At 39.4% G+C, this 25,063-nt stretch overlaps 1 protein-coding gene across 5 annotated transcripts in view; it reads right to left on the bottom strand.

The window, feature by feature from the left end:
- The window catches only part of LOC134208981 (probable chitinase 10), a 232,828-nt gene that overhangs the window by 134,047 nt on the left and 73,718 nt on the right, over positions 1–25,063 (bottom strand). The gene's annotated exons all lie outside the window — the stretch shown is intronic.

Genomic DNA, 25,063 nt, shown 5'->3' with positions numbered 1-25,063 from the left:
CTATAAATTCATCGGGAACAAGATCGGTCGACCCTACCGACGTGAACCGATCTAATCTGGGGGAAAGTCGGGAGTATTTTTTATGGGTGGTGTTTATCTTGATTCGATTTCCTATTTTTTCCACAACGCATTTGACAGGAAACAGGGTGTACAATTGTGTGGATACAAGGTACAGGGCTCTACAGGGGAGGACAGAATTTTCTTTAGTTTAAATACCATACAGGGGTGTTTAAGAAATGTTTCTTGTTGTGAGAATGGTTGTTCCTGATTGTTTTATATATTATTGATTTTAAACAAAGTGATATTTTTCTACTTGATCATAAAACTTTACCTGTTGTTTCTTCTGTACGTGGAATGTTTCGTTATCGATGTGACACTTTTGTTATGTCTGTTCTGTTTAAGTTTCGGAATGTATGTGACTAATGTATAAGTTTTTTTATACATAACATTAAGCGCCTGCTTTGGCAAAAAAGTATTAGAAATATAAATAATAAATAACATTAAATTTTTTTACGTGTATGGATAGCATGATATTATAATACCTGAGCTTAGAAAATTAATAATAACTGTCTACCCATTGAAGAAAAAAAAGTGATTGTGTATTCTGAAGTAATTTGGTGCATTAATGTTCTATCCTGTTGATGGGAATCCTTGAATGGACGCATGATTAAAGTGGATTAGTGAACGAAAATTCAAACTTTTAGTTAATAGTTGATAGTCTCTGAGTGGACAATTGATATTAGTGGATCGGTTGGAAAAAATCCAATCTTCGAGTGGATTGGTGCGTCACCGATGTCTTTTACATTCGGGTAACGTGGGATCCGGATGGATTGATTGAGAGAAAATGTTAGTGTAAACTGAGATGAACTGAGAATATTGTTGGAAATTTTCTGGTTTTGATGCAAGATTGTTCTTCTAGAGCCTGGTAAGCTCTACGCATGACTGCATGAGCTGAATCAGCTGTTGCTATGAATATAGTGTTAGAAAGTGTAAACTGAGATGAACTGAGAATATTGTTGGAAATTTTCTGGTTTTGATGTGAGATTGTTCTTCTAGAGCCTGGTAAGCTCTGCCCATGACTGCATGAACGAAATCAGCTGTTGCTATGAGTATAGTATTAGAAAGTGTAAACTGATACGAACTGAAAATATTGTTGTATGTTATCCGATTGTGAACAATTTTTATATTTGAACACATTTAATAAGACTAGATGATATGCAAAAATCCAATCTCCGAGTGGGTTGGTGCGTCTCTGAGCGGACGTTTGATCCGGGTGGATCACATGGAAGAAAGTCCAATCTCCGAGTGGGTTGGTGCGTCTCTGAGTGGACGTTGATCCAGGTGGAACACATGGAAGAAAGTCCAATCTCTGAGTGGGTTGGTACCTGAGAGGACGTTTGGTTCGGGTGGAACCAATTAAAGCAAATTTATTCTCAGAGTTAGCTCTGTCCCTGATTGCATGATAAAGATAAGATGTGACATTGTGTATAAAACTAATAATTATTTTGTTGGATTTTTTCCTGGTTTTGATGCAAGATAAACGTTCTAGAGCATAATAAGCTCTATCCATGACAAATTAGTTGATGCTAAAATAAAGTGTTAGAAAGTGTAAACTGAGATGAACTGAGAATATTGTTGGAAATTTTAAGTTAGAAAGTGTAAACTGAGATGAACTGAAAATATTGTTGGAACTTTTCTGGTTTTGATGCAAGATTGTTTTTCTAGAGCCTGGTAAGCTCTACGCATGACCGCATGAACTAAATCAGCTATTGCTATGAGTATAGTGTTAGAAAGTGTAAACTGAGATGAACTGAGAATATTGTTGGAAATTTTCTGGTTTTGATGCAAGATTGCTCTTCTAGAGCCTGGTAAGCTCTACGCATGATTGCATGAACGAAATCAGCTGTTGCTATGAGTATAGTGTTAGAAAGTGTAAACTGATACGAACTGAAAATATTGGTGTATGTTATCAGATTGTGAACTTTTTTTATATTTGAACACATTTAATAAGACTAGATGATATGCAAAAATCCAATCTCCGAATGGGTTGGTGCGTCTTTGAGAGGATGTTTGATCCGAATGCTTCATATGAAGGAATATCCAATCTCTGAGTGGGTTGGTGCGTCTTTGAGAAGACGTTTGATCCGGGTGGATCCTATAGAAAGTCCAATCTCTGAGTGGGTTGGTACGCCTCTGAGAGGACGTTTGGTTCGGGTGGAACCAATTAAACCAAATTTATTCTCAGAGTGATTAGCTCTGTCCCTGATTGCATGATAAAGATAAGATGTGACATTGTGTATAAAACTAATAATTATTTTGTTAGATTTTGTTCTAGTTTTGGTGCAAGATAAATGTTCTGGAGCATAATAAGCTCTAACCATGACAAATTAGTTGATGCTAAAAATAAAGTGTTAGAAAGTGTAAACTGAGATGAACTGAGAATATTGTTGGAAATTTTAAGTTAGAAAGTGTAAACTGAGATGAACTGAAAATATTGTTGGAAGTTTTCTGGTTTTGATGTAAGATTGTTTTTCTAGAGCCTGGTAAGCTCTACGCATGACCGCATGAACTAAATCAGCTGTTGCTATGAGTATAGTGTTAGAAAGTGTAAACTGAGATGAACTGAGAATATTGTTGGAAATTTTCTGGTTTTGATGCAAGATTGCTCTTCTAGAGCCTGGTAAGCTCTACGCATGATTGCATGAACGAAATCAGCTGTTGCTATGAGTATAGTGTTAGAAAGTGTAAACTGATACGAACTGAAAATATTGGTGTATGTTATCAGATTGTGAACTTTTTATATTTGAAACACATTTAATAAGACTAGATGATATGCAAAATCCAATCTCCGAGTGGATTGGTGCGTCTTTGAGAGGATGTTCAATTCGAGTGGTTCACATGAAAGAAAATCCAATCTCTGAGTGGATTGGTACGTCTTTGAGCAGACGTTTGATCCGGTGGATCCTATAGAAAGTCCAATCTCTGAGTGGGTTGGTACGCCTCTGAGTGGACGTTTGGTTTGGGTGGAACCAATTAAAGCAAATTTATTCTCAGAGTGATTCGCTCTGTCCCTGATTGCATGATAAAGATAAGATGTGGCATTGTGTATAAATTAGCAAGTATAACATAAGAAAACTAATAATTATTTTGTTAGATTTTTTTTCTGGTTTTGGTGCAAGATAAATTTTCTAGAGCATTATAAGCTCTAACCATGACTCTCAAAATAACAAAAAAAATGTAAACTTACATCCAATTTCCGAATGCTTAGTCAAAAAACAGAAATCTTTAATCTTGACGGTAGACCAAAGGCAAAAAACTCTTCAAATCATAACAAGCCATAAAAACAAGTTTATCCAACCTTGCATTGCGCTTTTTGCACTTTATAAGAGTTTTGCGAGATTTTTTGCGTCATCTTTTTCTCACACTCAATACACTCATTAAAGTTTGATTTTCCGTGTATAATATTTGTGTGTGAGTGCTCAATTTGAAAACAACTAACTGACTAACGAATAATGGGTTATAATTGGGTAAATTTCAGTAACAAAAATCGATCAACCCGAAATGAGAGTGAGCGTGAGAAAAAGAAGCCAGCAGATCACAATCTACACATTACTCTTCAAATTGGTGAAATCGGCAATACAGTTTTGACTCAAATCTCTAACATGACTCATATTCCGAACACTGGCGTTTTAGCGTCCTCAAACTAAAATTTTCATCGGTTTTTAGTTATGGTGATCCAGATTACAAACGAATTCAAGATCCTATGAAGAAAAATACACGAATAAAGCTAAAATGGCCGTTTAAACGCAAGTGTTCGGAATATGAGTCATGTTCAGAATTTGAGCCACAACGGTATACGAGTGCAAAACGGGGCCCTCCTTAGCCGTGCGGTAAGATGCGCGGCTACAAAACAGGACCATGCTGAGGGTGGCTGGGTTCGATTCCTGGTGCCGGTCTAGGGAATTTTCGTTTTGGAAATTGGCTCGACTTCCCTGGACATAAAAGTATCATCGTGTTAGCTACGAATGCAGAAAAGGTAACTTGACGTAGAAACCACGCAGACAATAATTGTGGAAGTGCTTAATGAAAACTAAATTGCGATGCGGCAATGTCCCTGTGGGGATGTAATGCCAATGAAGAAGAAGAAGACTGATTCGGAAAGTTAGCTATGATAAAACGCTTCGGTTTTTGCTCATTTTATGTTATTTCTTATGGTACGCTATCTATCGAAAGTGTATACAGAGATGATATTTATGTGAAAGATTTTTCTTACATTCAGAAAATGGTCCCTACAATAAATACAAAAGAGTTACGACTGGAAGATTTATTGTAAGATTTTACGCCTTTATAGTTTGATTATGTAAAAATAATTAGTGTTGTTTTATCCGCCGTTTTGGTTTGTATATTTGTTTTTTCTTAGGATGAAACTGTAGTGAATACGATTAGCCATCTGATTATTTTGAAGAAATAAAGACTACAATATTTGTTCAGTGTAAGAACGTCAAAGAGAAAACGCGATGATTGATCACAGTTATGAAAATGCCACTTTTCTGCAAGTATGAACGGTGCGGCATAAGGATGAAATCATGAAAGGAGAGTGAAAGAGCGAAACTGTGATGTCCTCGCGCCGACCGCGATGCTGCGCGAAGCGAACACGAGCAAGAATGAGTCAGTCTTTTGACCAGATTTGTAATGAACGGTTGTGTGCTGGTTCCGTTTAAATTTTGTGTATAGTTTTCGTTCGGCTAGTTAGGACGAGTATACGACAGGAACCAATTTGAAAATGTCTAACGATTTCAATTAACCATTAACCAATATACAGGCCGAAACGTCGGGTAAAACAAAGTCAACCGTTTTGACATAATTAGATTGAGAAAGTTATTAAATATCACCACTTCTCCTTTTCATTCAATGTCTTTACATTCCAACTGGAATTTGGCCTGCTTTGCAACTTAGTATTCTATTAGCATTTCCTCAGTTCTAAAGCTTTTCTATGCCCGCTCAGCGATATTCATAACTTGCGCCTTATGAATATTCGTCTGATTATTCCACCAACAGTTTCTTTCCCGACTATTCAAGGGTTGATGGGCGTATGGTCTAAATACCGGCCTCCGGACTGAAAGTTTGAATCTGCAGTATCTTTTACAGTTCTTGCTCATAACTTTAGTGCAGCATTCTAGCCAGTATCTAATTATGTCTATGACACGGTCTTAGTAGCTCTCCTAGTTTGATAGCCACACAAGTTTTGTTGATTTCCAGTTACTAAATAGGGTAGGTGTACCAATCGTCGCCATACTCCCGTAAATTCCGTAAATTCCAAAACCCGCTTAAAAATATGTCTTCGAATCCCAACATTTGCGTAAAATGCATCGAAATAAACGACCCTCGTGAATAAAACGCGTAAGAAGCGACCCCAGTGTATGTCACTTTTATTACCTGCTACCTCGCCATTCAAGTGGACTTTGTAGTGCTGCCGTCACCTCTGGATTATCTCACACTACTGGTCCGTAAAATGATTCTCCCCGGGGGTTGTCATTATTATGTTGATTATTGTTTCTCTTACTTCATGGAATTAACTAAAGGAGAGTACGTTTAATTTGATGATGTACTTAAGATTGATTAACTAATCTCTCTTACAGCATAAATTAAACATTTCGAATAAAGCAACGAAAGTGATATCTACATAAATTAATTCAGTCGTCATAACACGAAGCTTTCACAAAAAGAAAATCAAACACGTGACTCACAGAGCTTTCAATTACTTAAATACACATCATCAGCACAACATTGCGGATCTGTGTTTTCTTTCTCGGCTTCCTTCTTCATCACACTGGACTTCAAGTGCACCCCCAACTAGCATAATAGACGTTATGGGGCGCATACTGAAATAACTTTTTTTTTTATTCGCCACTACGGCTTGTAGCAGTTAGTATCGGATGGTTGGCCGGTGGTGCGGTAGATAGTGAAAAGCGCAAACATAAAGCCAACCCAAACAAATCGCAATCGGCTTTGAGACGTATGGTTGGTTCGGACCTAAGTACACGTAGGTAACGACGTAATGAAGCGCGCAATCGGCTGCAATTGTATGTGGAAGAGGGAAGTGAAATCACAACAAAGAAAAGCAAATCCAATGGAGCGTTAGAGATGACCTACTTCCGATGACGACGACCAGAGTTGAAACAGAAAACATGTTTACGATGTGTTCTTGAGCATCTGCCGAGTAGGAGCACCATACTCCTAATTCTATTGAAATTCTTATTGTGAATATAATTTGTTAATGGTTTGGTGATTTTCATCTTTGCAGTCACTGACCGTGAACCACAGAACGTTGGGATGCGAATTATGAGGATCCAGATCTGCGTGTTAAAAATGAAAAACAATTTTTCAACTATACGCCAACAATTTGGAATTAATTCGAAGTCCAATAATATACCCACTTGTCAATTTTATAAATAAATGAATGTGGTTCTCAATATTGATGGAAACATTAATTAAAAGCCGCCTTGTTTCCTTTCTCTATGCGAAGAAAGGGTTGATAGAGATATTGCTGCTCATGAACGCTGATTCGCCTTACTTTCAATTTCTCGTACAGCCTGGCGCAGTGCGGTACCAAGTTTCGATCTTCGCTGCACCAAAGAATAATCGTATTAGCTAAGCGCCAGTGACTCGAAACGCGCGCGCTCGCAAGTCCGCTGCAACAGGACGCATGAATTGAAATCGATCGAATTTATTGCGCAGCAGCTATTGCTTTTGCTTTCTAACTATTGCGCAGTTTGATTCGGGTTTCTCCTTAGATTTCACTTTAGGGTGCGCCTGCATTTTCACCGACGAAATTAATTATGAGTGCAACATCAGGTGATCGCTGCATGGCTGAACCGTTAAGAGCGGATCGGAGGGATATCAGAGCAGAGAAAGAATTGCGGATCTGTGTTTTGATTCGATTCTCGGGAAAATAAAATATTAATGAGCGAACCGTTTGTCTGCTAAAAGGTTGGATGTTCACAATTCATTTGAAAACCGGTTCCAAAAAATATTTTTTTAAACCGAAGGATTCCGGTTTGGTTTGATGTATTCAAAAACCAGTGACAGGAAGATGTTAGAAATGCAAATTTCGCGATTCCGTTCGATATGCGTAATATAAACATTTTCAGCTTTGAGGATCCCTCTCAAACCACACCGTCTTGCAGCTTATTGTTACTCACTGCGAGGTTTCTAAGCAAGGATGTTAACGATCATTCAGTAATTTGCGTTCGATCATTTAGTAGTTTGTCAATAACACATTCCAGAAGCTGAATTTTAAAATATGTTGTATGGTGGACTTCTAGTGCGAAGGTTTTTCTACAACTTTGCCTAATGGTTCGTTATTAGAATTCAACTAATAACGGAGTTAGAGCGCTAGTTGCAGTAACTCAAACCAAATGATTGGAATTTTGTTATCATTTAGTCTAAGTTACTGATATTATAGCTATAACTTCGTTACTAGTGGAATTCAAACAACGAATCATTAGGCAGAGTTGTAGAAAAACCTTCGCACTAGAAGTCCACCATACAACATAATTTGAAATTCAGCTTCTGTTATGTGTTATTGTCAAACTACTAAATGATCGAACGCAAATTACTGAATGATCGTTAACATCCTTGTTTCTAAGCCAAGTTAAGATTTTCATTTATATTTTGTGAATGTTGTAAAACAGAGTTACGTATTGCCAATTATTACTGGATTATTCTCACTTGTACATGCTAGAAAAACCTGAACTCGTTACGAGTGATTGTCACAATTTGAAAAGTAACATATTTATAGATTAATGACCGTCTGCCGTGCATTTAGCAAAGTAGCTAGCTTTTTATTAATAATCAACTAATTGTTTGAGCAGAATAACAGTCATCTGTTGACATGATTTTAGTTTGGCTTCGTCCATTCAGGTTTCCACGTTACCTCAATGACGGATGCTATAAATAATTCTGACAGTAGCTGCTGATGCTATAGTTGAAGAAACAACCATTTATCCTCTGCTTGCACATCCTTGCGTTGATTACCTGCCTCCCAATCACGCGTTGGCGCATCTTGCCCATCACTATGAAGCCGGTTCCCAGCTCATTAGTGGTGCCACAGCTTTGGTAGAAGGTTGCCGCTCGATGCTCGCTTTTCCACACTTTCTGTTCTGTCCAGCAGATTTCCTGCAGTGCTACGACGTCGAAGTTCGTCTTCTTCTTATTGGCATTACATCCCCACACTGGGACAGAGCCGCCTCGCAGCTTAGTCTTCATTAAGCACTTCCACAGTTATTAACTGCGAGGTTTCTAAGGAAGATCCATTAATTACGTAACGCAAAATTTGGACTTTTCAACCCCCTCCCCTATGTCACACTTTTTGTATGAAGCACCCAGAAATTTTATATGGAACGTCACTCTTCACTCAACTCCTCCCTCTAAGCGTTACGTAATTTGTGGACGTTCCCTAAGCCAAGTTACCATTTTGCATTCGTATATCATGAGGCTAGCACGATGATACTTTTATGCCCAGGGAAGTCCAATCCGAAAATTGCCTAGACCGGCACCGGGAATCGAACTCAGCCACCCTCAGCATGGTCTTGCTTTGTAGCCGTCTTACCGCACGGCTAAGAAGGCCGACGTCGAAGTTGCGGGGATGTAATCCACGGTAGATTATCCTGTAGCAACCTGCGAAGCCTATCGACTTGCAGTTCCATGTACCAAGCTTCCAATCGTGATCCTTTATTCGTCGCCTAGGTCTTTGCTGATTATATCGAGTCGTATTTTCTCTTATATTGCTCGTAATTATTGGTTTTCCAGGCGGCTTATTGGGCCTGCGCAAACCTCTTGTCTCGTCGGAGGGCTGTCGTGTCAGGTCTGTTTAATGTCCCACCTAACACCATGCAGATACATGGGATACATGCAGCTTTTTATAGAAGTTTAACAAAGCCCACTGTCGAACCCCACCACATGTTAGGCAGGCACCACAACTCGCAGATGGCCTGGGAAGGGATCCTCAAGCTCTTGGACATAGGGACCGCCCTCAAAATAACTGGTTGAATATATGTAACAATCTGGGCTGCAAAATGGTGGGTTGACATCAAGGAAAGAGCGCCCAACAGAGCTCTGGTCCCCACAAGTTCCTATCTCACGCTTCCACGGGTCGTCCGATGACAAAGGACCGCCAGCTAAGGGTTGTGTACTTAGCTGGTAGTGCAGCCTGGCCACTGTTGTCCTTCTGACATCAGCTAGAGTGAGAAGGTACGCCTCGAGCGTCTGTTCACCAGGAGGTGCGGCTCAAACAACGTCTGACTGCTCCCAGCAGCTGATTAACGAAATGCTGTATCGCGTCAGCTATACCTAAGGTGGCAGCCCCACCAGCGCGATGTAGGTAACGCGACCCCGGTAAGGTAGCTTACTGAAGCCTCTCAAATACCACGAAAAATGGAGATAGAAGAAAAAGAGAACGTTATTTTTGGCAACCGACCCGGCAACGAAATAACGACTATGATTGGAAAATCGGTACCTGGAATGTCAGGACCCTAAATAAACCTGGACGGATTCCACGACCAACACTGCATTCAAGTATAACATCTATCACAGCGGCGGCTGAAAAGCAGAGCATGGAGTTGGTTTCGTAATGATGGGCAAGCAGATGAAGCGAGTGCGCGGTGGAAACCCATTAGCGAAGCGAATCTGTGTGTTGAGGATACGGGGCAAATTCTTCAACTACTGCCTAATCAACGTTTACGCACCGACAAACGATAAATCCGACGACGTGAAGGACACGTTTTATGATTGGCTTGATAAAGCCTATGGAGAGTGACCAAAACATGATGTGAAACTAAATTAATGATTTCGTGTGTGTTACTTCTACGTGAAGTTAAACGATTTACAATGATATGGAAATGCTAATATCATTTTCCAAACTTGGACGTACATGGAAACATTCTTCATGCCTGCCGTATCCTAACGGAACTATCAATTCTATACTTTCGCCTCTAATGCTATCATGAACATGTACGTCCAAGTTTGGAAAATGATATTAGCATTTCCATATCATGATGTGAAAATTATTACCGGAGACGCTAACGCTCAGGTCGGTAGAGAGGACTTTTTCCGTCCCATAATCGGTAGGGAGAGCCTTCACTCCGCTACCAATGACAATGGCCTACGGCTAGTAAACTTCGCTGCTGCCAGAGGGATGGCCATCAGTAGCACCTACTGATGCACGAAAGAGCACCCGAAAGCACAGCTGGAGACACCCAAATAATGAAACTTGCAATCAGATTTTTTTTTGTTGAGGCGAGAAACCAGATAGACCATGTTCTGGTGGATGGGCGCCATTTCTCGGATGTTATCGATGTTCGAACATTGACTCTGATCACTACCTCGTTGTCAGTCAAATTCGATCACGGTTGTCAACTGTATCGAACGAAAGATCACAGCGAACGATGCGTTACAATATCCAGCGATTGTCGGTGGAAGGAGTATCGGCTGAGTACCGCCAGAAGCTCGATGAACGGATAAGTGCAATCAATGTTAGCGACAACATCAACGATCTATGGGAGTCGATCCATGGAGCGGTGAGCACAACAGCACGAGAAGTGGTAGGCACTGCACAGAGCCGACCCAGGACGGGTTGGTTCGATGGATTGTCAGAGAGTGACAGATGAGAAGAACGTTGCCGAACGAAGCCGGATGTTGGTGTCGGGTACCCGATCGAATAGAGATCGGTACAAGGAAGCAAGAGCAACCGAAAACCGAGCAAGAAAAAAGAGTATGAAGAACAAGTTATTAGTGAGGCGCAGGGAAAAATGGAGCAAAACGATATGCGGAGGTTTTATGAGTCTGTCAATGGCATGCGGAGGAAGATAGCGCCACCTCCCGTCATGTGTAACGACCAAGAAGGGAATTTGCTGACAGATAAAATCAAAGTGGTTGCCAGGTGGAAGCAACACTTCGAGACTTTGTTGAATAGTGGGAGTGACGGTGCATCGGTGAGCAGAATAAATATTGGCGACGATGGACAAGCTGTGGAGTCGCATACACTACACACCAAAAAATTATGAATATTACAGGTGACGCATTTCAATATAATGACACAAAACCACATGACATAAACAGAATCGTATATTTTTCAATGTCAGATAATTTAAAATTACATGTCACAGAACCTAAACACAGCACCCGTTGCAACGCACCTAACGCACAAGCAGTCGATGAGTTGATGCAGTGAAATACTTGTTCAGTGCAAATCGTGGAACCAGTTTTACTTCGATCATCCCTCTTTCAAGAAACGGAGACAGCTGAGTGGTAGCGGGTTGGGCTCTAACTCGGCGGACTAATGTTTAATTCTCGTTCTATCACCATCAATTTTTTTGTCAATAAAGTTGTGGTGTAAAATTAAAGTACCACCTAATTTTAAGTCAAAAGTGACGCTCGTATATGTCGGTGGCACAGCACCTAAAATTACATGATTATTTTTAGGTGTGTAGATCAGGTTGAAAAAGTTGTTGAAGAGCTGAAAAACAATAAGGCTGCGGGGAAGGACCAGCTCCCGGCTGAAATTCTCAAACATGCCAGTGAGCAGCTTTATGAATTTCTGCACCATATTATGTCGAAAATATGGGAAGACGAGGAATTGCCTTATAACGGGTCGGCAAGTCGTTTTTCCGGCTTAGAATTGGGCGGCTTCGGGTCCGAGGAAAACAACCAAGGCCTATTAGGGAAGTGTTGTCGGGCCTTGATTTTGAGTACATGTCCCTGGTCCACCAATTTTTGAAAGTTGCTGATGTAAGACTGTAATCATTGTCTGCTGAACCCCATTACGAATGTCTTCCTCTTATTGTACATTTCAATGTCTGTCGTTAATCCCTTCCGTATGTCTTCTTCTCGTCGTTGTCTCCCAAAAAAAGTTTGTTTGTCCCGTTACAGATGTGAAACATCGCGAGGAATGTCAACTTTGTGAACATCAGCATTGTAATTACTTAAGTACCCTAAAATCCTTTCCTTTCCTACTGTATTATTGTATTCCCTAACCTCGACTAAACCGCGAGTCTTTCGGTTCCCCAAAACTAACACTATGTATAAGAATCAAGAAATGTTTCGGTTAACCTGATTCCGGCTCCGTAACTCCTGGTAGGAGACCGCCCAACGAGTTTTTGTTGCCCGGCTTGAGACCTTTTTAGGGGAAGGTTCACTTTTCTTAAAAAGAAAGCTGACTGGCTAACCTGCATACGTCCGTCGTACTTCTCGTTTCCGAGCAGACACAACTAATACCGAGAGATTTCCCAAATAAATTCTTCCGATATCCGGCCTGGAAACAAAGCCAGTCAGGCGGGGGTTTTCCTCATCGGACCAACCAAAAACTGTTACCCGTTCCACCCTGTCAAAGACTGGAAAGCTACCAAAAGTCAAATCGGGCTGACTACCCAGTAAATACAACAACTAAAAACCTAAATTCGAACACGAAGCGACATACATTACAGTAACAGTAACTAAATACATTCAAATTACACGCATTTGGACCAGTCTAACGTCTCAAATCTGGATTTTTATTTCGGCTCCGATTGCTTCATACATGAAACATTCAATTAACATTTACATGGATTTTAATGCATTTTCTTTATTTCGATGCATTCGCCTAGGCCTAGCATTTCTCACTGTTTCCCTCTGCGCTAACTATGTGTGCGTGCAATCTAATCATCTCTACTTCTAATTTGTGTAATTTGTGTACACTCTCTTCACATCTCTTCTTTCCTCTTTCTCTTCGCCAGCGGTATCTCCTGCTACGCGACTCTCCTCCTCGGCTAACTCCGACAACTTCTCCTGCGAACTCACTCTCTCACATGCGGAACGTTTCTCAGTGAGCCGTCTTCAACGGGCTACTGCGAACTCACAATAACAAATTATTGTTGTGCTTCTACTGGGTCACATGACCATGGACGACACAAACAATAATTGTAATTATTACGCATGCATTTGATAACTCACGGTTTCGACTAGCTAGTCATTGAGGAGGACCTACGGATGGGGCCGGAGCTGCTTTAAGCACTACTCCGGGCCAGAACTCGCGCCGACGGATGGCGTATTGCGTCGATGTTGTGGTACGGTCACTCACTCCCTCCTTCGGTGCGCGGGCTTACGCATGGGCGCGGTACAAGCGTCCGTTCGTCTCCTGGCGCGCAAAGAAAAATTGATAAGGCGCCGTCGGTAGTTTGCTTGTTGATGACGACGTCGACAACGGCGATCTGCTGCTATGCGGTTGGAGGAACGATGAAACGATTTGATGCTGTTTGCGGTGGTTTGGCTTCGCCTGCCAAAGGCGCGATTTTGACGGTACGCAACCTTCTCCGGCCAAGTGTACCCCGGGAACCTTTGTAGACGAGGCGTGGGGTCAAAAGCGTTTGAAACGGATGGGTGTAGTGTGACGGCTTTGCCAATTTATTGATGCCACGGACCTTTTTAAACTTGAATCTACGCACACTAAATCTCGCAGGATTACTTTAATTGAGCTTTTATAGACTTTGGCTCGACTTTGAGAACACACTACGGAACGGAACAAAATTGACCGCTTTTGCATCTTCCACGGAACGGAACAAAGTGCACGATTCCGGGTTGGGAAAATCCTCAGATACCGCGAAATTTTAGACATTGTTTCCATAGTTTGCAAAATTCTACGAAGTTGAAATCTGCGAACCCGAGCATCAAAAGAATTTATCCACGAAATCCCCCAAAATTGTGCATCTCATTCAAGCTTGCTCGCTAAGAATCGTGTCAAGCGTGGAATGCCGGACAAGCAAAAGGTCAACGCAACTTCAAAAGACCGGCGTGCGGGTCGTTGGCCGCAAGCCACGCGCTACTTTTGGCGTCATGATGCGCTATATGTTGGCTAAACCCCATGTGTTTCTTTCTGTATACATATTGACGATTAAAGGTTGCTTGAAGAAGAAGAAGTCGAAGGATGATATTTGAAAAATATTGCATGGGGAAGCATACCGGAAGTTTTTTTTAAAACTCTTCTCAAAAATTCTAGGAGCAATTTATTTAAAAACGGTTAGCAGTACGGGGTTGGACTATCCTTCTACTGCATAATAAACGCAATTTTTCGATTTCAAATTTTATTTTATGATATCATACTTGATACACAGTATAAGAAAAGTCCAACCCCGTACTGCTTTCCGTTTTTAATTAAATCGCTTCTAGAATTTTAAAGAAGAGTTTCAAAAATTTCCGTATGCTTCCCATGCAATATTTTTCTAATATCTTCCTTCGACTTCTTCTTCTTCAGACAACCTTTAATCGCCAATACGATATGTAGCATATCGCGAGAAACTTTTTTCGTAAGCTGTCATGATAGAGAACTGGGGTGACATTGCGCATCTCGAATCGAATCACTCGATTCGTAAGTTTTTGGATTCGGATTTCGTTCGACTTCATTCAGTCGCAGTACAAGATTTCGAATGGTGCTGTACTAGTTCAATCGAGTATGTTCTGTCAAACGAAATGTAAACAGAGAGAATAAGAGATAGCTGTCTCCGTGTTTAGTATGCCGTCCGCTGGAGAGACAACCTTCAGCGCATGGCGAATGTGAGTAACCAGAGAGAATAAGAGTAATTTCATCTGCGTGTAGCATGTTGCCTGTTGGAAAGGCATCCTTCAGGGCATGAATTGGCAGTTAAATTATAAACAAGCAAATTGTGCTCAATAACTTTAAAAAGCAATATTATTTATTGAGCAGTTGCAGCCGATTAAAACATTATGCCGATACGACATGTTTTGTAAATTGAGATATTGTTACGACCCAAATTATAAGTTTTAAGTTTATTCGAGTGTATGCCACAGATCCAAATTTGAGCTAAATAATTTAAAGCTAAAGAATGATTCGATAATAAATTACTTTGATGTTTCCATGTATTTTAGTTAAATGCACTTGGGTCATCTCATGCGCGTTTAAAACTTCTGTTATAAATATTACTTTTTGAATAACTCTTTTTTTTTTACCCTCCTCTCTCCCCCACACCAAAATGCTCAAAATGACCATTCTGGTAGTGCACACTCAATTCTCAGCAACACGAAAAATAAAAAAGAAAAACTTGAAAATTGGCTGAGAATAATTTAAAAATTTAATAGAAAAAAAATGTGAGATGAAATACTATAAATACAAATTAGGTACTTCTAGTGGATTGAGCATCCTTTTAAAGAAGCACGAAGTGTAGGCATAATAAGCAAACGTATATAATTATTAGAAAAAAAGTGACTATTTTTGCCTTTCTCGTATACTAAGTATACGGTAAAGGCTATATGATCGCTCCAAAAACAAACTTTTTATAGAAGGCCCGGAGACCCATAGTGTTATGTACCAATCGACTCAGTTCGACGAATTGAGGTGATGTCTGTGTGTGTGTGTGTGTGTGTGTGTGTGTGTGTGTGTGTGTGTGTGTGTGTGTGTGTGTGTGTGTGTGTGTGTGTGTGTGTGTGTGTGGGCGCGTGTGTGTGTGTGTGTGTGTGTGTGTGTGTGTGCAAAACTACTCAAAAAATGTCACTCATTTTTCGGACACTTATCCTCAACCGATTTGCTCGCAACAAGTTGCATTCGACGCAGAATCCTGTCCCATTGTTTCCTATTTGAAATTGGGCAGATCGGACTATGGGATCAAAAGTTATGACCAAAATACAAATTCATACAAAAAAAAACGCGTAAAAATTGTCACTCATTTTTCGGGCACATATCCTTAACCGATTTGCTCACAACAAGTTGCATTTGACGTAGAATCCTATCACGTTGTTTCCTTTTTGAAATTGGTCAGATCAGACTATGGGATCGAGAGTTATGGCCAAAATACAAATTCATACGAAAAAATCGCGTAAAAAATGTCACTCATTTTTCGGGCACTTATCCTCAACCGATTTGCTCGCAACAAGTTGCATTCGACGCAGAATCCTGTCCCATTGTTTCCTATTTGAAATTGGGCAGATCGGACTATGGGATCAAAAGTTATGGCCAAAATACAAATTCATACAAAAAAATCGCGTAAAAAATGTCACTCATTTTTCGGGCACTTATCCTCAACCGATTTGCTCGCATTTAATTGCATTCGACGCTGAAAGTCTCATATTTTCTTATTGAAAATTGGCCAGATCGGACTATGGGCTTAGAAGTTATGGTCAAATAACTATTTATTGTGAAAAAGAGTTCAAAAAGCCTAGCTCACTTTTTTAGCACTTAGACTTCATCTATTCCCCAAGCAACACAAGTTCAACAAATCTGGTTGCAGTAACCATATTGTGACTGAATCCGGTCATATATAAGTTACTGTGATTGATGTGCAATATGTGTGCTTCTCAGGTCGCTCGCAACAGATTGCATTCGAGGCAGAATCTTGTCCCATTGTTTCCTATAGAAACTTGGCCGGATCGTACAATTGGGTCAAAAGTTATGGCGAAAATACTAATTTTAAAACTACAAAATAAAATGCCATTTTTTGCTCTTATGCTCATCCGATTTGATTGCAACAAATTGCGTTTGGCGAGATTTTTTTTATGCATATAAACAAATATGAAAAATAAGACCAATCCACATATTGGTGTTATTTGAGATTTTTCCAAACCTTTTGAACGAGCGAGAAAGGCACCATCACCGCTAGGTAGATTAATCTGGGTTTTTTAAATTTAATTTCTCTATGGCGGTTACATACACATGAAACAGATAACATAAAAGAATTATGACATAAATCAAATTAATAATTGTGTTATTTGACTTCTCAAAAAAGATTTTATGTTGGATTTAAATTCTAAACGATTAGATATTATTTGTAGACTTCTAGGTAAATTATTATATTTTGCTGGGCCGACAAAAGTGAACCGTTTCTGACCAAAGCTAGAATACACGCGAGATCTAGATAGATGATTAATTTGTCTTGTATTATGCAAACGTGGCGTTAAATTTATAGTTAAATTATGGATCATTCTGGGATTATGTAAAATATTATGAATCATAAGTAATGTTTGTTCTTCACACATTCCTTGTAATGGCAATATTTTATGTGGAAAATCTGAATATATCTGTGATGTTGGATATAGTAAAGGCAAGTTAAAAATAATTTTTATGCAACTGTTTTGTAAGGTTTGAAGTTTCTTCAATATTGTTTACATGCTCTTCCCCACAATATAATCAAATAATTCAAATGTGAATGAATACGAGCGAAATAGAACATATGTAGAGCTTTTCGAGACACAAAACCACTGATTCGTTTCATGACTCCGCACATTGTTAAACTTTCCCTGCGATTTTCTTGATGTGCTGATCCCAAGATAAGTTACAATCTAAGTGAACTTTTTCTATTGTGTAACTACCCATCGTTAAGTTACGGACTATTGTAGGTCTTCTTCTTGACGATCGGAAAATCATATATCTGCATTTTTTTTCAAGTTCAATGAGAGCAAATTGTTACAAAAATAACGCTGCAGGATGTCCAAGTTTTCGGCCATGCTTAAAATGATGGATTCTGGGTTAGTATATGGGTAGAATATGGCAGTATCGTCAGCAAATAATTTTGGAGTTCCAGTGAGTTCCTATTTTGTTTATATCGTTGATGTACATAAGGAAAAGGAGAGGCCCAATATTACTCCCTTGGGGCACGCCAGTGTGAATAGGCCTCAAAGAACTTCTCTTTTCTTTATAAGAGACAAACTGTTTTCTATGCTCCAAGTAACTTCGAATAATATTGTTTGCGATTCCTCTGATTCCTTGATAGTATGTAGTATGACAGTATGAGAAAAAAATATTTTACTGATATGAGGAGATTTTATGCAAAAAAAATCGAAAAAATGCGTTTTCATGATATTTAAATCGTTTTAGAGATCATATAATTGCATATTATCAATAGAATTATCATGTATGAAACTCATTATGGTCCACAGAACTATCAAAATAAAATTACTCATTTGAAAGGGTAATAAAATGTGGGGATATAGTCAATATGTGACAATTAGTGCGAAAAAACAGCTTTTTTCAAAAATTGTCGGAACCTCTAAGTTATTTTTTAGAAATTTGAGTTGTTCTACAGAAATGCTCAAGATGCGATTATCTTGCATTAAAGGCTTGAGCACGATGAGTTTTCGAACATAGTGTTTTTTGTACTCTCTATTGAGCATGTTTCCGTTGCTTCTATGGTACAGTCGACTCTCTATCTCGATTTTCTATATCTCGATATCTCTCTCTATGTCGATGGTTTCATCAGTCCCTTCGATCTACATTTGGGTTTTCTACATCTCAATAACCTCCCTATCTCGATATTTCTCTATATCGATGGGTTCTGATCATATTTTGTTCAGGATTCACTCTCCTCATGCCGATATGTTCAAATTTGTAGGCTACTAGACCATCTTTGGACAATAACAAACACGTCAACAACAGGAATCGACATTTGTTTTGTTGTAGTTTTTCATAGCAACGAGCTTTTTTGGATCTTGTAAAAAGATATTTTAGTTACCAGATAAAGATTGTCGCTTCGGTTCCCTTTGTTCTGCTGTCCGAAACATGTGTCGTACCTAACTGTCAAATCGTATGTATTTTTCCTTCATTGATATTTAGATCCCCTATCCTCGCCAGCAAAAGGTGTACAGGACAGCGACGACAGCGACAATCTTTATCTAGTAACTAAAATATCTTTATCTAGTACCTACCCATTTCAAATTTCCTTCCATTCCTGGATCACTTCCTATCTCGATGGTCCCTTCAATATCGAGATGTTGAGAGGCGACTGTATAAGCCTCACGGTATAGGGGAGAACGGTCCAAAATGCACCCCTTAAGCTTTTTCGATGTTTTCGCCCATATAAACAAAAATACCTAACCATTTCAACGTATAGGTACAAAATTTACAAACCCAGCTACATTTCACAATGAACTCCTATTCAAAACAATAAGGTTTTCATGACTTTCTAACGCATTTAAAAAATGTTTTAAAAATAGGCCTGGGGCAAAACGCCCGAATGGTGGTCTAAAGTGACTCAATTGCATGCAAAATGATGGTGAACGCATGGTTGTTTGTTTTTTCTTAATGGATTGAACTATAATCTTACGGATGTGGTGGAAGAATAGCAAATCGTTAAATTTGAGTGAATATGAAGGGATTCTGCTAAATCTTCTAAATTCTGATGGATAACTAATTATGAATTGTAATGGTAATATTCGTTCATAAATGTACTACAACAGATTATATGAGTGATTTCATGAGTGAGGCCATTTTGCCCCAGGGGTGCATTTTGGACCGTTCTCCCCTACATCGAAACGAAAACTTTTTCACCATGAAACACAAGCCTCTTGTAAAAAAGAATTGGGTATATTAGCCAAAAAATCTGTATATGTATTAGGATCTAAAAATCATTAAGTTTGATCATACACATATATACTGTTTTCAGTGTACCCAAGATGAGGCAAATATTTACTTCTCTGTAAGCCATTACATAACCATTTGAACTGAAACGAAACATTTTTTTAAACAACCATCTTCGAGCCAGGACCTCATCCAGGCGTGACAAACTCTACTACGACTATAAATCTCTATGGAGTGCTATTTTTTATCTAAGACTGCAGAAACATTGCAGTTGGACTTTTTAGCTAGTGATTTTAGCTTTTCATCGTGCACATTTAATACCATCTGAGTTAGGTTTCCATACCATTCATTGTTGCCACCGTCACCGACCAACCAATTCAATCAACCGTGGGGTCTCAAGCGCTTAACCACAAAGCGGTTTGTTATTGGCGGAGAGAAATAGGTAGGTACCAACTCGCATGTTCAGCGGTTTACATAACAACTGTGAAACTCTTGCGCACGATACTCAGATGGGATAGTCGCCAATTCAGGGGTCGCAATAATGGTTTTGCACTTTTGCGATAAGGTTCCACTGATATGCACCTTCAATCGGCGTCCAACGATCATGCACACGGGTTTTATCATTAATTCTCGGGTACTTATTCAAAAGGACGTATGTGATTTTGTAAACAAAGATTCAAACGTCGATTTGTCCAATCTGATAGTACTCCCACGCAAACCATCACCACAGACAGGTAGGGGAAGCCTTCGGCTACCTGTTGGTGGTGTTGGTTTGCGTGGGAGTGCCATCAGATTGGACGAATCGACGTTTGAATCTTTGTTTACAAAATCACATACGTCCTTTTGAATAAGTACCCGAGAATTATCTCATTCAACGCGGTTTCGTTGGTTGAAGTCAACGCCACCACACGGTTTGAGCGGAGTTGGTAAGAGTTGCAAATTTTCTTTGAAGACGACCACCGATAGCCGAAAACTGGTTTCCAATTAGTCGTTACCGGTTTCGGTTTGTCATCGATTCCCACGGACAAGACAGTAAAACAGATGTTTTATCACATTTCCTTGGCTTTGGAGGTTCTTCGACCGTATTTTAAATCGAATAACAGACTTACTGCTAACAGCATCGACCGGTTTGGAACTGTAGCTCACCTGTAAAAAATAAGAGATAAAACAATATTAGAGTTATGATATGTGACTTGATTCGAATGATAAAGGCAGAAACATGCGTGAGGAAAACAAACAAGGAAGTCCATAACTGGGAAAGCTTGTGCTTAACGAAATCGCTCTACCGTTAGATGATCGGACTCTCGTAAGCGTGATTTGCGTAAATAAAACCATAGTTCGATTGTGGTTTCTGAGTTGTTTTTTTTTGTTTTCACTTCAACGGCCAGGACGAGTTGTGGTTGATTGAGTAAAATATATGAGTGATGCATTGCTGGCTATGCTAAATGTAGGGTAGTAGAGGATGAAAAAACAACACCGGAAAACGATGCGAAGTTTCCACCTGAGTGAAGCTCCGTTGGGTTGCCGCTCATAATATTTATGTAAAATTTGGGTGAATTGGTAAAGAAAGCATATGAAATGTATACAATAAATGGTACACTTGAATTAGGCAAGCGAAAACAGTAAAACAGTAACATGGTGCGGAAATTGGTTTACTATTTCAAGGTGGTCATGCAAAATGGAAGCAATAGCAATACAAATAAACTTATTCATAAGAAATAAACTTTAACACGTTCTTTTTAAATAAATTCGTAATCATATATGTTTTGCTAGAAACAAAGTGGTCGGATGATTTCCGTCTTGCCCGTGCAAGATCCTCAGGCTGGAACCCAACTCTAAAAACGTTGCTAAAAGTATGCGTTACATTAAGGTGACTCCCTGCCGAGTTTACAATATTTGGCGTTTATGTCACTTAATGGGGGGTCGTAAAAAGATTATAATGTAACAATATTTTTTGATAAGGAGAGGCTCCGGTAGCTTTGACCCACATTTTGAACCGTCTAAGACGAGTTAAGTAACCTCCATTAAATTCCACCAATTATTTCGATATCTCTGCAGATACGTATTTCGACCACAACTCGACATGTCGAGTCAAGTACAAGACACTGAAGACGACTACACAGTTGTGGTCGAAATACGTATCTGCAGAGATATCGAAATAATTGGTGGAATTAAATGGAGGTTACTTAACTCGTCTTAGACGGTTGAATACATTCCACTAAAAAGAGCTTAAAATATTTTTTCCACATTTTGGGTTTATTTTTCACAAAACTGGTAAGAGCTAGAGATCTGATTTTTTTTGCAAAGGGTCAATTGAGTCGCGCTCTATAATCTCTAATCTATAATATTGGTTATAAGCGTAAAAATCAAAATGGCGGCCAATATGGGCGTTTTCCGGCAACACCCCTGCAAAACTGCGTGAGTTCTAGAGGTCGCAAAAATGCACGTAGACACTTTTTAAACGATGGAGTATGAAGCAGACAGCCTGCAGGATGGAATATATTAATAAAATAAAATAAAAATTTACTTTTCTCTCCGAGGCAGCTAAGTTGGTTGCGACGAGACGGACGCATGGAGAAAACAGAACTGTGCATTGAAAATCCTATTCGACTAGATGCTGATGTCATATTAGAAATTTGGAGACAGTACTCGTCGATAGAAAATCCTTCCGCACGCGACCAAACCACCTTCCTTTTGCCAGTGGAGATATATCAGCTTCCACACTGATATTCTTCCCTTCCCCTTCATACGGGAGTTTGGTAGAAGGAAGGTCGTGCGATATGTGCCATCACAAATATTGCCCTCCGCTCGTTTTCAAATCGACTTCTATGAAAAACTCAAAGGTGCAGCCCATTCAGGTTGTACGCAAAGGTGACGTTGAGCTACGTAGCTGTAGTTCAAGCCTTTGTCAAGCTCAGGATGAATCGCAGCTTTCGTTGTTTATCCTGTGCTCCTGAGGTTGAGTGAGCATTACGAACCCTGGTTATGTATATAATTTTTAGACCATCATTTGAAAAGGAAGATAAAAACAAACAAAAAATTGAATTTTCAAATAATCGAGGATGAACAACACTCTCAAGCGTTCACATATCCAAATTATCAATTGATAAAAACTCGCTAGAGATTAAGAATTGTTCGATAATTGTATCTTGATTCGAAATATTGGTAAATGCTACTTTTAAACTTATTTTCCTATAACACTTATAACACCTAAACACAATGCCAAACATCCGATTGAACTTCATTGTTTACATTAAATTGGTATTAGTTAGGTTTAGGCACAGATATCTGTGGTTTAGGTTTACAATAAAATGATAATTTCGTGTTTATTACCAATCAATTCCAAAATTTGAAAAATTATCGCCGATGACAACTCGCCTACTTTTCACACCTGAGAAGTTATCAAATTAAAATTCCAATAATTATCGTTTGAGAATGATTCAGCACAACCCTGACTGATAAAGCCTCTCCACTAGACTGGCCAGCTTAGTATGGGGAGAAAAAAAATTGTCGAATTCCACGGGGCACCCCCCAGGTTGTGTCTTAGGTGAGAAAAGCAATCTCTCAAAAATTCAGCTCAATCGCTTATTGCATAAGCTGGAGCAATTGATTTGAAGTTTGTATGTTCAGTCAAAATGTATAAGAAAATACACCTTCGTCACTTTATTCGATCTGGAAATTGGTTCTGATTGCTCGATTGAGCTCAGATTTGCAAATAGGGCAGTTGGTATGCTACAGAACAATTTCACAGAACGTTGTACGATGACTAAATGAACTTTTACTTAACTTTCGGCTAATTTATTAGGAGCTGAATTGTGTATTTTTGGATTTATTGATAGAATCTTATCAGCCGAAAACTATATAAAAGTTAATTTAATCATCATACAATGTTCTGTGAAATCGTTCTGTAGCATACCAACAGCCGTTTTTGCAATTCTGAGCTCAATCGAGCAATCAGAACCAATTTCCAGATCGAATGATTGACGGAGGTGTATTTTTCTATACATTTTGATTGAAATCCCCATACAAACTTCAAATCAATTGCGCCAGCTTATGCAACAAGCGATTGAGCTGAAATTTTGAGAGATTGATTTTCTCACCCAAAGACACAATCCTGGGGGGTGCCCCGTGGAATTCGACAACTTTTTGTTAATAAATTAACGTCCAAGTCGGCTGGTTTAATCCCCGGAAATAGGCAATTAACTTTGATTGAACTGAACTTTTTGTTTCCTGGGCCAGTCTACTCTCCACGTTAAATCTCGGAAATCCACCTTCCAGTACGAATTTTCCAAAATTTCAAAAACCACTGACACGACTCAGTTTAACAGTTGAATCTTTATAACAGTTGAATCGTCATGGGATGCTTTGAGCATGTTTTAGCTCTCGTCCAAATTGATAAAATTGCGACAAATCACATGGGCATTAACAACGTTAACTGGAACAGAGACTAAGCGCATGCCACTAAGTCAGTCTAAAGCCCCGGTGGCTCATTACAGAAAAGCCCATCGTGGGAGCTGGGTTGTCAACGGCGTTTGGTGCTCATCCTATGGAGTACTGGAGTAAGTCAGAGCAGACGCAGTAAAGAAGTTATAATTATTATTGCTTCACGTGAGTTCCGTCGGACTATGCGTTTACTCCGGTAGACACCTAGGAATCAGCAAAAACGAGCCGAAGTTTCACAGAACGCATCCACTGCAGCAGCGAAGAAGATTCCGAGCCCCTCTACTGGCATCAATAGACGTAAGCAAGAAGTTGCCGTCAAACGCCCCCAAGCTTTCGAGAGAAAACGCGCGTAGCAGAAACGAACTGCACCAGCTAAAAGCCTTGGAAGTTGCATTAATTTGACGTCTATGCTGGCTTGAAGTTTCCTGTTAGCCTTGCGAACAAAGGCGCAGAATCCAGAGATTGCGAGATAGATTCTTGATTTGATCTAGGATGTTTTCAAATGGAAACATTCTCGACAAATAGTGGGCATAGTGTTTCCATTGACTTTGTCACATACTCATGCGAAGCTTTCATTTTATAACTAAAGAAATGCTAATAGATAAATAAGTTGAAAAGCAGGTCAAGTTTCAGTTGGAATGTAGTGCTATGGGAGAAAAAGCCTGCGAATTGCGATGCACGTACGAGATTCACTGATTCACAAAACCGAATGCTAAACTGTTAGCAAGTTTTCAATAGTAAATATTATCATACATAAATATTATAACACACTGAAGTCGGTTTTTACGCGGGGATATGGACCGCGTAAATTAAAACAACGTGAAAATATGTCTGAATGAACCACGGAAATCCCAAGATTCGAGTGAAAAAAATCGTATAAAAAGCGACTCAAGTAAAAATAACCGCGTAAAAAGCGACTTCAGCGTACATCGAGTATGAAGCGTTGACTCTTCCTTAATCGAATGGTCCAAGAAAATTGAAAATCCACCGAGAAACGGCTGAGATATTAACAGTCAAAGTCTATCATATTTTCGTGACGTTTTTCGATTTTTTGCAATCGTAAAGTGTACCCCAATATAGAAAAGACAGACGTAGTTCTACGTCAAAAATTCTTCATGCCTGCCGTATCCTAATGGAACTATCAATTCTATACTTTCGCCTCAAATTCTATCATGAACATGTACGTCTAAGTTTGGAAGATGATATTAGCATTTGCATATCATTGTAAAATGGCGTCTGTTTGAACACGAATGCCTATTTGTTTATCATTTTCTTACCAGAAAGGGC

The sequence above is a fragment of the Armigeres subalbatus genome, chromosome 2 (genome assembly GCF_024139115.2).
Source record: "Armigeres subalbatus isolate Guangzhou_Male chromosome 2, GZ_Asu_2, whole genome shotgun sequence".
In the NCBI taxonomy this organism is placed as follows: Eukaryota; Metazoa; Arthropoda; class Insecta; order Diptera; family Culicidae; genus Armigeres; species Armigeres subalbatus.
Note: the sequence above shows the minus strand (reverse complement) of the source record. Positions and strands in the feature narration are given on the sequence as shown.